Genomic DNA, 12,373 nt, shown 5'->3' on the forward strand with positions numbered 1-12,373 from the left:
CATTTTTCTCCAATGAATGACACTGTATGTGTCAAGCCCATATCAGAACAGGCCCTATGCCCAGAAGTAATTTCACAAGACAAAATACACTATATGTATGTATATACATTTTGTCTTGATTTGGTATTGTTATTAGCTTTGTTGTTGTTGTTGTTGTTTAAATTGTTGTTTGCTTGTTTTGTGCTTGACTTAAGGGTATTTTGGAGAGAGAGAAAGAGGGTAATGTTGGGCAGATAGGGAGATGGGTAGAATCTGGAAAGAGTTGGAGGAGGAGGAAGAATATGATGAAAAACATTAAAATTTTAAAATAAAATAAAAAATATGAGCAGCAATGTGAGGAGGGATGTCTGATGTGGCCTTCTGGCTTCTACCTCTATACACATGAAGACACACGGGCATCTATACACATGAACATGCACACATGTATGCACAAATGCTATTTATAGCAATAAATTTTCAGTGTAAATTTGATCTCCTTTATGTAACAATAGCTGATGGATTCCCACACTTCATGCAGATAGAATGGCTCTGTCTTCATTCCTTCTAGAAGACTAATGAGAAAAGAGATATACTTTGAGAAATAAGTTGAATTCTATGCAATCTTTAAATGAGCAGAATGTATAGGTTATTGAGATGAACTCAGTTGAAAGTAGAAATCCAAAGTCTTGGCTGGCCATGGGAAAAGAGTGTGGCATCAGAGATGGCAAGGCCAGAGCTGCTGCCAGAGCAAGCAGTAGACAAGAGACACATGGACAGAGAAAGAGCATTTGGAAGGCGATAGCTAAAGATAAATGCAATTTGTAGTGCAGAATCTAATGCAAAGTAAGAGATGTGCAAGAGAAAGGAAGTTCGTGTCAGAATAGTATGCTCAAGAGCTATAGCCTTGGGGAGGCTTGAGCAAATGTTCAGAAAAAAAAATCTACTGAGAACCCACTCTTGGACTTGCGCAGACATATCTGCAGATCTAGAGATTCAGTGGGCACAATGGAAGGACTGTATACATCTTTTATTTCTCATTAGTTTTGTGTGGGTCAAATTTACATTATGGGACAAGTTGGGTTTTTCCAAAATTTATTTGGAGAAGCAGCTGAGAGCTCTACAGTGGGATCCACAGCAGAAAGCAGAAAGAAAAAGTAACATACTTCCTCTGACAAGCCCACACCTCCTAATAGCACCACTCTCTATGGACCTATGGGATTCATTTTTATTCAAACCACCACATTCCACTCCCTGGATACCATAAACATGTAACCATCTCAAAAGACAAATTGTATTTAGTCAAACTTCAAAAGTTCCTATAGTCTATAACAGTCTCAAACTTTTTTCAAAGTCCAAAGAATCTTCTGTCTCTTCACTGTAATCCCCTATAAAATCAAACAAAAAATCATATCATATTCTTCCAACATATAATGAGACAGAACATGCCTTACCATTCTAAAAGGGTAGAAAGGGAGCATAGTGAGAAATACTGGACTAAAGCAAGATCAAAAACAAGATGGCCAAACTCCAAACTGCATTTAATGTCTGACGTCAGAGTGTTCTTTACATCTCCAACTCTTTTTACCTTTGTTGACTGCCACACACTTTCTCTTGGACTAGTTCAGCTCCCTGTTACCAGCATTCCTTGGCAGATATCTCATGGCTTTGGCACCTCTAACATCTTGGGATCTCAAAGGCAATCCAGGTTTCACCTTCCCAGCTTCACACAATGGGTACTCTAGGCTTTTGTAAATGGGCACCCATGCCCAGTCTTAGTCTAAACAGCTTTCCTTAGTCTTAGAGGGAGCTTCTATATCCCCTTTCTTCTACCATTGACTAAAGCCAAAACCATGTGACTGAAGCTGCCAAGTTCTGCTACTTGCTGGGGCTAGAACATGGCCCTTTCATTCAATGGTATCTTCATTGGCTTTCTGTTTTTGATGTTGTCCTTCACTTCCTAAGCTTGGTTGCAGCAGAACTCACTCTGTAGACCAGGCTGCCCTCCAACTCCAACTTAACCTTCAGAATGCTGGGAATAAAGGTGTGTACAACCACACATGGCTCTAAGCTTTTCTTAAATTCTTGACACAAGTTGGAAGCTAAGCTAGGTGGGACCTTGCTCTGATGTCACCATTCCTTTTTTTCTATTTTCTTTATTCTGTTTCCCTCCTTGAATGCAAAATTTGGCTCCATTCCATTGCCTGGTGCACATTTTCTCCTTAGATGGTACATTTTGTATTTTTCCTTGTTCAACTTGCTCCTTTTCATTATAGACCTTCTCAAGTGTAAACACTAATAACCACAGGGCAGAGTTCAATTTGGCCTCAGGCAGACTCTTCAGACAAGGGCAAAATGCAGCTACATTCTTCATCAAAATTGTACAAGAATGATCGCTAGGATATATACTAATATTCTCCCCCTCTGAAACCTCTTGAGCAAGGCCCCTACAGTTCCAATCATTCCCAGGACAACTGTCTTCCATGTTACTGGTAGGATGGCCCATTAAGCCCCATTTAAAATATTCAACTACTTTTCTTTTTTTTTTTTTATTCAATATATTTTTCATTTACATTTCAAATGATTTCCCCTTTTCTGGCCCCCCACTCCCTGAAAGTCCCATAAGCCCCCTTCCTTCCCCCTGTTCTCCCACCCACCCCATCCCACTTCCCTGTTCTGGTTTTGCCCTATACAGTTACACTGAGTCTTTCTAGAACAAGGGGCCACTCCTCTGTTCTTCCTGTACATCATTTGATGTGTGGATTATGTTGGGTATTCCAGTTTTCTAGGTTAATATCCACTTATTAGTGAGTGAATACCATGATTCATCTTTTGAGACTGGGTTACCTCACTTAGTATGATGTTCAAATTGGTACAACCACTCTGGAAATCAGTCTGCCGGTTCCTCAGAAAACTGGGCACCGCACTTCCAGAAGATCCTGCTATACCACTCCTGGGCATATACCGAGAGGCTTCCCCAGAATGTAATAAGGATACATGCTCCACTATGTTCATAGAAGCCCTATTTATAATAGCCAGAAGCTGGAAAGAACCTAGGTATTCCTCAACAGAAGAATGGATGCAAAAAAATGTGGTATATACACACAATGGAGTACTATTCAGCCATTAGAAACAATGAATTCATGAAATTCTTAGGCAAATGGATGGAGCTGGAGAACATCAACTACTTTTCTAATCTAAAGTTCCAAAGTTCACATTCCTCTAAACACAAGCATGGTCATGCCTATTACAGCAATACCCTAGTACCCCTGGTACCAACTTCTGCCTTACTTAAGAGTTTCTTTTTTTTTTTAATATTTTTATTTTCTATATTCTTTGTTTACATTCCAAATGATTTCCCCTTTCACAGACTCCCCCCCCTCCCCATATGTCCCATAAACCTTTTTCTCTCCATCCATTCTCCAATCACCTCTCTCCTTTTTCTCTATCCTTATATTCCCCTCCAATGCTAGATCAATCCTTTCTAGGATCAGGACCCTCTCCATACTTCTTCATTTGGAGTCATTTGGTATGCGATTTGTGCCTTGGGTATTCAGGGCTTCTGGGCTAATTAATATCCACTTATCAGAGATTGCATTCCATGTGTATTCTTTTGTGATTGGGTTACCTCACTTAGGATGATATTTTCCAGATCAAACCATTTGCCTAAAAATTTTGTGAATTCATTGTTTCTAATTGCTGAGTAGTATTCCATTGTGTAAATATACCACATTTTCTGTATCCATTCCTCCTTTGAGGGACATCTGGGTTCTTTCCAGCTTCTGGCTATTATAAATAAGGCTGCTATGAACATAATGGAGCATGTGTCTTTACTGCATGCCGGGGAATCCTTTGGGTATATGCAGGAGAGGTATAGCAGGGTCCTCTGGAAGTGTCATGTCCAGTTTTCTGAGGAACTGCCAGGCTGATTTCCAAAGTGGTTGTACCATCTTACAGCTCCACCAGCAGTGGAGGAGTGTTCCTCTTTCTCCACATCCTCACCAACACCTGCTGTCTTCTGAGTTTTTGACCTTAGCCATTCTGACTGGTGTAAAGTGAAATCTCAGGGTCGTTTTGATTTGCATTTCCCTAATGACTAATGATGTTGAGCACTTCTTAAGGTGCCTCTCGGCCATCTGAATTTCTTCAGGTGAAAATTCTTTGTTTAGATCTGTACCCCATTTTTAATAGGGTTATTTGGTTCCCTGGGGTCTAACTTCTTGAGTTCTTTGTATATATTGGATATTAGCCCTCTATCAGATATAGGATTGGTGAATATCCTTTCCCAATTTGATGGTTGCTATTTTGTCCTTTTAACAGTGTCCTTTGCCTTACAGAAACTTTGTAATTTGATGAGGTCCCATTTGTCAATTCTTGATCTTAGAGCATAAGCTATTGGTGATCTGTTCAGAAAATTTTCCCCTGTGCCCATGTCCTCAAGGGTCTTCCCCAGTTTTTTTCTATTAGTTTCAGTGTGTCTGGTTTTACATGGAGGTCCTTGATCCACTTGGAGTGAAGTTTAGTACATGGAGATAAGAATGGATCAATTCGCATTCTTCTACATGCTGACCTCCAATTGAACCAGCACCATTTGTTGAAAAGGCTATCTTTTTTCCACTGGATGTTTTTGGCTCCTTTGTCGAAGATCAAGTGACCATAGGTGTGTGAATTCATTTCTGGATCTTCAATTCAATTCCATTGATCCACTTGTCTGTCACTGTGCCAATTACTTAGAGTTTCTAATGTTAGGGTTTCTAACATAAAGAGACATCATGACCACAGCAACCCTTATGAAAGAAAACATTTAATTGGGACTGGCTTACAGTTTCAGAGGTTTAGTTCTTTGTCATCATGGTAGGAAGCATGGAAGTATGCAGGCAGATTTGGTGCTAGAAAAGAAGCTGAGAGCTCTACCACTACATCCATAGGTAGCAGAAGAGAAAGTGACATACTTCCTTCAACAATGCCACACCTACTTCAACAAACTCACACATGCTAATAGTGCCATGCCATATGGGCCAGTGGGGGCCTTTTTTTATTCAAACTACCACACAGTGACTACAGTGAAACTCCAGAACATTGGTTCCACACAGAGATTATAAAATAGATGGGATTAAAGTTCCTCAAAGTATAGACATGGCTTTTGAGTTTCCCTTAGAAACTGTTTAAAGTTACTCACAGTTTTAAAACTTGCTACCAGCATCAGTGTGTGAAACACAGACTGCTGAATAGACCCAGACCTTCTAATTCAGTAGCCCCAGGGAAGTCTGGAGATTCATATTTCTAACAAGTTCCCATGTAATGATTATGCTGTAATCAGGCAAGTGCCTTTTGAGAGACAATATAATAATTGGCTCTTCAAAGGTTCTTTCCTAGAACTTTCAAGATACATCCCATTTCCCCATTCTCTTTTGTAAGATCATGGCAGGAAAGATTGGATCCCTCCTCTCTTCATGTCTATATTTCCTATCTAAATCATACTATATTCTTTCATGCTAGGATAAGCATCACTCCTGCACTGCCATAATTTTATTCTGCTATTTAATCTCAGAGTATTCTCCTCCCAGCAGTTGCATGTGAATGATTCTGCCCTGGCTGTTTCCCCATTTCCTCTGCTCCATCCTTCTCTCTGCATTTCAAATATGCATATTGCAGATCTTGGGTCTTTCCTTTCCCTCATGTATATGAACTTCTGGGTGACCTCAACTTAATTTGAATATCATTGCCATACCGATGAATAATATGCAATGGCATTGCTCCATGTTACACACTCTCTGCTTTTGACCTAATGTGCCTAGAGCGCTATTTATACTGATGTACCTCTCTCTATATTAATTCATCTGTAGAGATGCATCTCTACAGAATGCATATTGAATCTCATCTAAATTTCTACAGCCTGAATGAAAACTCATGTTTTTCTCTCCCTTGACTTCTCTCCAAAACCCAATAACAAAATATCTTTTTACTTATGTCTCTTAATTTCCTCCTTTCACAAGCAGCCCTGTGACTGAATACTTTAATTTATCCTCATGCCTAAACACATTTTCTATAATTACTCCCAGTGCTTCTCATTGCTTATTTTATTCTCTGAATTTCTCTCTTTGAGATGAACTGTGTATAACAGATGATATAATTTTGAATGGAGTAAAGATAGTTATGAAATGTGAAACAAAGAGTAATAAAAGTATCTTGTAGCAGTAAAAAGAATATATGTGTATGTATATATATATATATATATATATATTCTGAATATGTGTAGATATATAAATATCTATGTGTATATACATACTCATATTTTCTATGTATATGTGTGTACACATATTCATATTATGTGTGTGTGTGTGTGAGCGTGCATGCATGCATGTGTATTTGGAAGAAAGAATAGTAAATGTCATCTTCATTTAGAAAGATTTTGTCTAAAAATTTAAGAAAGATGTTTAGCGAGGTTTGATGATTTAAATCTCAATTGAATATACCACTTTTAAAAGGTTCATCTTTTTATATAAAATTATGATTTGGTATAAGTGTATAAAATGGATTAGTATAAAAGGATATTTTAAAATCTATCAGTGTTAGAATGATTCAGACAATAATCAGAAGCCTCCAGGACTTATAGTCCCACTGAGGCACTACATAAATTATTTAAATCTAATTTAATCATTTGCTTCTCTCTGTTATTTGTTTACAAAACAAAATGGAGGCTGTATAATCTATGAAGAAAAGAGGCTTTTTCTGCTCACTGATTTTCAGGTCTGAGAGCAGGATAACAGCATCTCCTCAGCTCTGGTGAGGGTCTCATGGAGAACAGCATCAGAATACGCTAGTAATGTGCACGTAGTTAGACAGGAAACCAGAAGATTCAGACGCCAGTTTGTTTACAACAATCTACTTTTCTAGGAAGTAACAAGCATCCCATGGTATACATTAATTTCTCCAAAAGATAATATACCTGATGGCCTAATTACTGCCCATGAGGCTCCATTCCCTCAAGAATCCATACCTCCTAATATCATATGTAGAACCAACCTTTTACATGAGCCTGTTAGGGACATGCCCAAGCCTTATCTGAACCTTAACAGTTGTGTTGACCAGTAAATATGTGCAGTAACATTAATCAAATATATATGTTTGATTCCCATGTGAAACCATCGAAAAATAAACACCAAATGGTCAGTGCACAACAGCAATTGATACAAGGTCTCATCTGTCCTCCATATAAACACTGGATTCCAAAACCAGTTCTTGGTTACCAAGAAATGAGGCTATGTATGTCCAATTGGGTTCTAAGAACTGGCAAGAATCAAACAGTAGGATTAGAAAGAACACAGGGGTCTGGTATAAAGGGTCCTATTTATGAATTAGTAGCTAGCCAAAGGGTTTTCTATTATTATTTTCTATTCAGGCTTTTTGTAAAAAAAAAAAATGGAAAAATAAGATTTTTCTCACATTACATACAAAATTTAGAAGTCCTTTGTAGAAAGCCACATCTCTATCCATGTCTATACCAAGCAACCCATTCATTCAGCTGTCCTGCATGAATCACCCTGTTTCCAACTGTAGGAACTCTTATGTTTTGTGCCCTATAAAAGCCCTAAAAGATAAGCCAAATCTATCTACTTCAGTAGAATTACAGGCATGGAAATGGAAAGGAGCCAAGTGGAAACGGGGATAGAGAGGAGGTCTGGGATGTAGAACAGTCAGAGGGTGGATGGAAGGGAATGAGGGAAATAAAATATGGAATGTAATAAATAAATAAATAAACAAACAAATAAATAAATAAATAATAAATAACCAATAAAAGAAAAAAGAAATGACTGCCCCAGTAGAAATAGCTACTCTAGACTCTTCATAAAAATATTTTTCCATTATTTCATGAGTAATTCATGATTTCCTTTGTTTCTTTTCCCCCATCATTTCCAAGGAAAAGCTAACACGTTTTTCTTTATGCTATAGATTAGAAAACAGCCAAGTTCATTCAGTACAAGATTTCTGGTTAGAATTTCCCATAAGTAGATATTCTTCATATTTTATGATAATGTACCTAGTGCATGTTAATTGCAAAAATGAATAGGTGAATGGGAAAAGACACTGGAGCTAAGTTTAGCCATGCATATTTGTTATTCAAGCACTTTGGAGACAGGTGCAGGATTACATGAGTTCATGTTTAGCCTTGGCTATATAAAAAGTTTCAGGTCAGCCTAAGATATAGAATAAAGCCTTTTTTCAAAAGAAAAAGACAGAGATAAAAATGAGCAGATGAATATAATAGGATATTGAAAACTCCAATGGAAAAACAGATTTCAGTTCACTGGCATGGAAGGTTATAGTTACATCTATATTGACAATTCACAACTCAAGTCTTCATAATAACATGTGGGTAGCTTAGGTACTGGTAGGATTTTCTGCCTCAAGTATTTTGTGGATTTTCAAAGTAATGGCTTCTTTTATGTGCTTAGTATCTATGTCAGTACTGCTACATACTTCAGACATCTTGCTAAAACTAGCATGCTATTGCTACCTCTCCTTATAGAGTCTGCTGCTAGGAGGAAGAGGGCAAGAAGGAGAGGCATTCACTAGAGCTCTTGTGAGTCTATATGACACTGCTTTCTCTCAGCTGCTGCTTCTTATTTAGTACAAGCAATTTCTGATGCATATGAACTCAGTTTAAACAGTCTGTTACTCAGAGATGACAACATCATAACATCATTCAGGCACATGCATAGGCGTGTGTGTGTGTGTGTGTGTGTGTGTGTGTGTGTGTGTGTGTGTACAAAAGACCATACCATTAGAATTTGAAAAGATGAGAATGTCAGGAAGCAGAGTGAGCAGAGGGATTGTGATGAGGAAGGAGAGAGGAGAGACCACCACTAAGTCCATCATTGAGAAGGACAACTGGGGCCTGTTCAAGGATGCATGGAAGGAAGTTGGAATCACCCTTATGAAAGGCAGAGTACTAGGAGACTTAACCGTTGAATATTGTTCCCCATTGGTTGAGGCTGGATATAGATTGTGACTCCCTGAACTTCCAGGCTGAGTCTGCATTTAAGCTCACCAAGCTATGGAACTTTGAAGAAAACCTGGTTGTAAAGAGCACAGTGATGAACTGCGGAATGCTATGGGGAACTCAAGCCTGTCCACCACAGCGGTAGCCGGACCCAGAGGTGCGTTAGTCAATATGGGTAGGACATAAAATACATCTGCGACAACTGGTCTCGATGAAATTCAGTCCATTGGTTAAGCCTTTAACTTCTACCTAGTATGAGACATAGATAATTATAATGATAAATATGAATAGTCACTCAAGCACCAAACATTTGTTCCATTGCAAAGTACTGAATGGCCACCAAAGGCAATTTACTACAATGTTTGGAGCCAGGGAGATCTGAAAAGCTCCATCATTTATTGGTAAACTAGTCTTATAAGTTTTTCAATTTTTCTTATCCTCCATTTTCATGTCTACAAAACAGCAATTTCTTCATATAAAAGTTTCTTCATGGGATTCTGACTCAAACTATATGCGATAACCATTAGCAGATGTACCTAGTCCAGCACCATGAAGCTATCCTTGAATTTGTAGAACAGAATTATTTTTTCCTCTGGTCCTCATTCACGTGAAAGAATGCTTATGCTATTCAGAATGTAACAACTGGAAAAGAGTGGAAGCCATTTTTACAGATTCTCATAAACTTTATTTTAGCCTGCTAGTTATATCACAATTATACCCAAGCCTGAAGGATGCAAAGCTACTGTAAGTTGATGGAGAGACATGCTTATGCCCAAGCTGATGTGGCTGTCTGCTCTACAATCTATTAGTCCTCTGACTCTCAAAGCTTGGAAGACAGCTGGATTTTAAACATCAGAAGGAAGCAGAATGATAAGAGAAATATAGCCATTTCCATAATGTTTAGCAGCATCCTCAGTGGGAGGCATGTATTGGATCCTGGATCTTGTTTTAGATTATTCCTAATCACAGCCAGGGTTAGAGCCTTGAACTCAATAAGCTAGCATGCCTCACTTCTTTTTCGTCACTGATTTTATAGGTAACTTTTCAGGTTGGACATGGAGCAGAACCATGCAACACTCAGGTGGACTTCCATACTTAGTGGTAGAGCCAGGAACTTACAAAAATATGTTTTCTTCAGTAATTTTCTTATAATTTCTCCAGGTCATGTGCATCTCATGTGAAGTTCTCTTCTTTCCTTCCTCTTTGGTCCTTGTAGTTTATGTTCAGAAAGGCCCTGTCCAATGTCTCAGCATAAAGCAGGACTTTGAAGAGTTGCTGACACCACCAGATAACATGACAGAAATCAACTTGTTTACATACAAAATGTAAAAGATATATCAGCACAATCAAAAAATGAAGTCTGTGGACACATTCAAATGTGAAATATTTGCATTACATTAGATAATTATAATATTAAAATAATTCATCAAAAATGAGTGGCAGCTTCTAAGCAGAAATAGCTCATTGTGTCTCATTAAATAACACATGATTATAACTTACTTTGCTGTGACTAGGCTAAACTGTTTTTGTTTATTTTTTTTTACTAATCCTTTTATTAATTTACATTTCAAATGATATTCCCCTGCCTGGTTTCCCCTCCACACCCCCTTTAACAACAAAAATAACAAGAAGTAACAATCACTTTTCCTTAATATCTCTTAACATCAACAGACTCAATTCCCCCCAAAAAGGAAATAGACTAACAGACTAGATATATAAACAGGACCCAACATTTGTTGCATATAAGAAACCCACGTCAGTGACAAAGAAACTCACTACCTCAGAGTCAAAGGTTGAAAAATAACTTTCCAAGCAAATGGTCCCAAGAAACAAGGTGGAGTAGCCATTCTTATATTGGATAAAATCGACTTTCAACCAAAAGTTGTCAAAAAAGATAAGGAAAGAAACTTCATACTGGTCAAAGGAAAAATCTACCAAGATGAATTCTCAATTCTGAACATCTATGCTCCAAAAGCAAGGGCACCTACATTCACAATGAAACTTTACTAAAGCTCAAAGCACACATTGCACCCCACACATAGTAGGAGACTCCAATACCCCAATCTCAGCAATGGACAAATCATGGAAACTAAACAGAGTCACAGTGAAACTAACAAAGTTATGGAACAAATATATGGATCTAATAGATATTTATAGAATATTTCATCCTAAAGCAAAAGAATATACGTTCTTCTCAGCACCTCATGGTACTTTCTCCAAAGTTGACCATATAATTGGTCACAAAAACAGGCCTCAACAGATACAGGAATAGTGAAATAGCTCCATGTACCCTATCAGATCCCCACGGTCTAAGGCTGGTCTTAAGTTCAAACAAAAACAACAGAAAACACATATACACACGGAAGCTGCACAATGCTCTACTCAATGATAATTTGGTCAAGGAAGAAAGAAAGAAATTAAAGACGTTTTTAGAATGTAATGAAAATGAAGACACATCATACCAAAACTTATGCTATACAATGAAGGCACCACATACCCAAATTTATGGGACATAATGAAGAGAGTACTAAGAGGAAAGCTCATAGCTCTAAGTATCTCCAAAAAGAGAGAAAATGAGAGAGCTTACACTAGCAGCTTGATAGCACACCTGAAAGCTCTATAACAAAAATAAGAATATACACCCAAGAGGAGTAGATGGCCAGAAATAATCAAACTAAGGGCCAAAATCAACAAATAGGGGAAAAAAAGAACTATACAAAGAAACAACAAAACCAGGAGCTGAATCTTTGAGAAAATCAAGAAGATAGATAAACCTTTAGCCAAATTAATCAGAGGGAACAGAGATACTACCCAAATTAATAAAATCAGAAATGAAAAGGGAGACATAATAATAGAAAGTGTAGAAATTCAACCAATCATCAGATCCTACTACAAAAGATTATACTCAACAAAATTGGAAAATCTAGATGTAATGGACAATTTTCTAGGCACATACAAGGTACCAATATCAAAACAGCATTAGGTAAACCATCTAAATAGTCCTATAAGCCCTGAGGAAATAGAAGCAGTCATTAACAGTCCCCCCCCCCCAAAAAAAATATAGTCCAGAACCAGATGGGTTTAGTGGGGAATTCTATCAGATCTTCAAAGAAGACCTAATACTGATACTCTTCAAACTATTCCACATAATAGAAACACAAGGAACACTAGAAAATTCATTCTATGAAGCCACAGTAACACACCTAAACCAAACAAAGACCAAACAAGCAAAGAGAACTTCAGACCGATTTCCCTTATGAATATTGTTGCAAAAGTACTCAATAAAATTCTTCCCAACAGAATCCAAGAATATATCACAATGATAATTTACCAAGATCAAGTAGGCTTCATCCCAGGGATGCAGGGTTGGCTCAATACATATATTTCCAACAA

This window comes from Apodemus sylvaticus, chromosome 2 (assembly GCF_947179515.1).
Source record: "Apodemus sylvaticus chromosome 2, mApoSyl1.1, whole genome shotgun sequence".
Lineage (NCBI taxonomy): Eukaryota > Metazoa > Chordata > Mammalia > Rodentia > Muridae > Apodemus > Apodemus sylvaticus.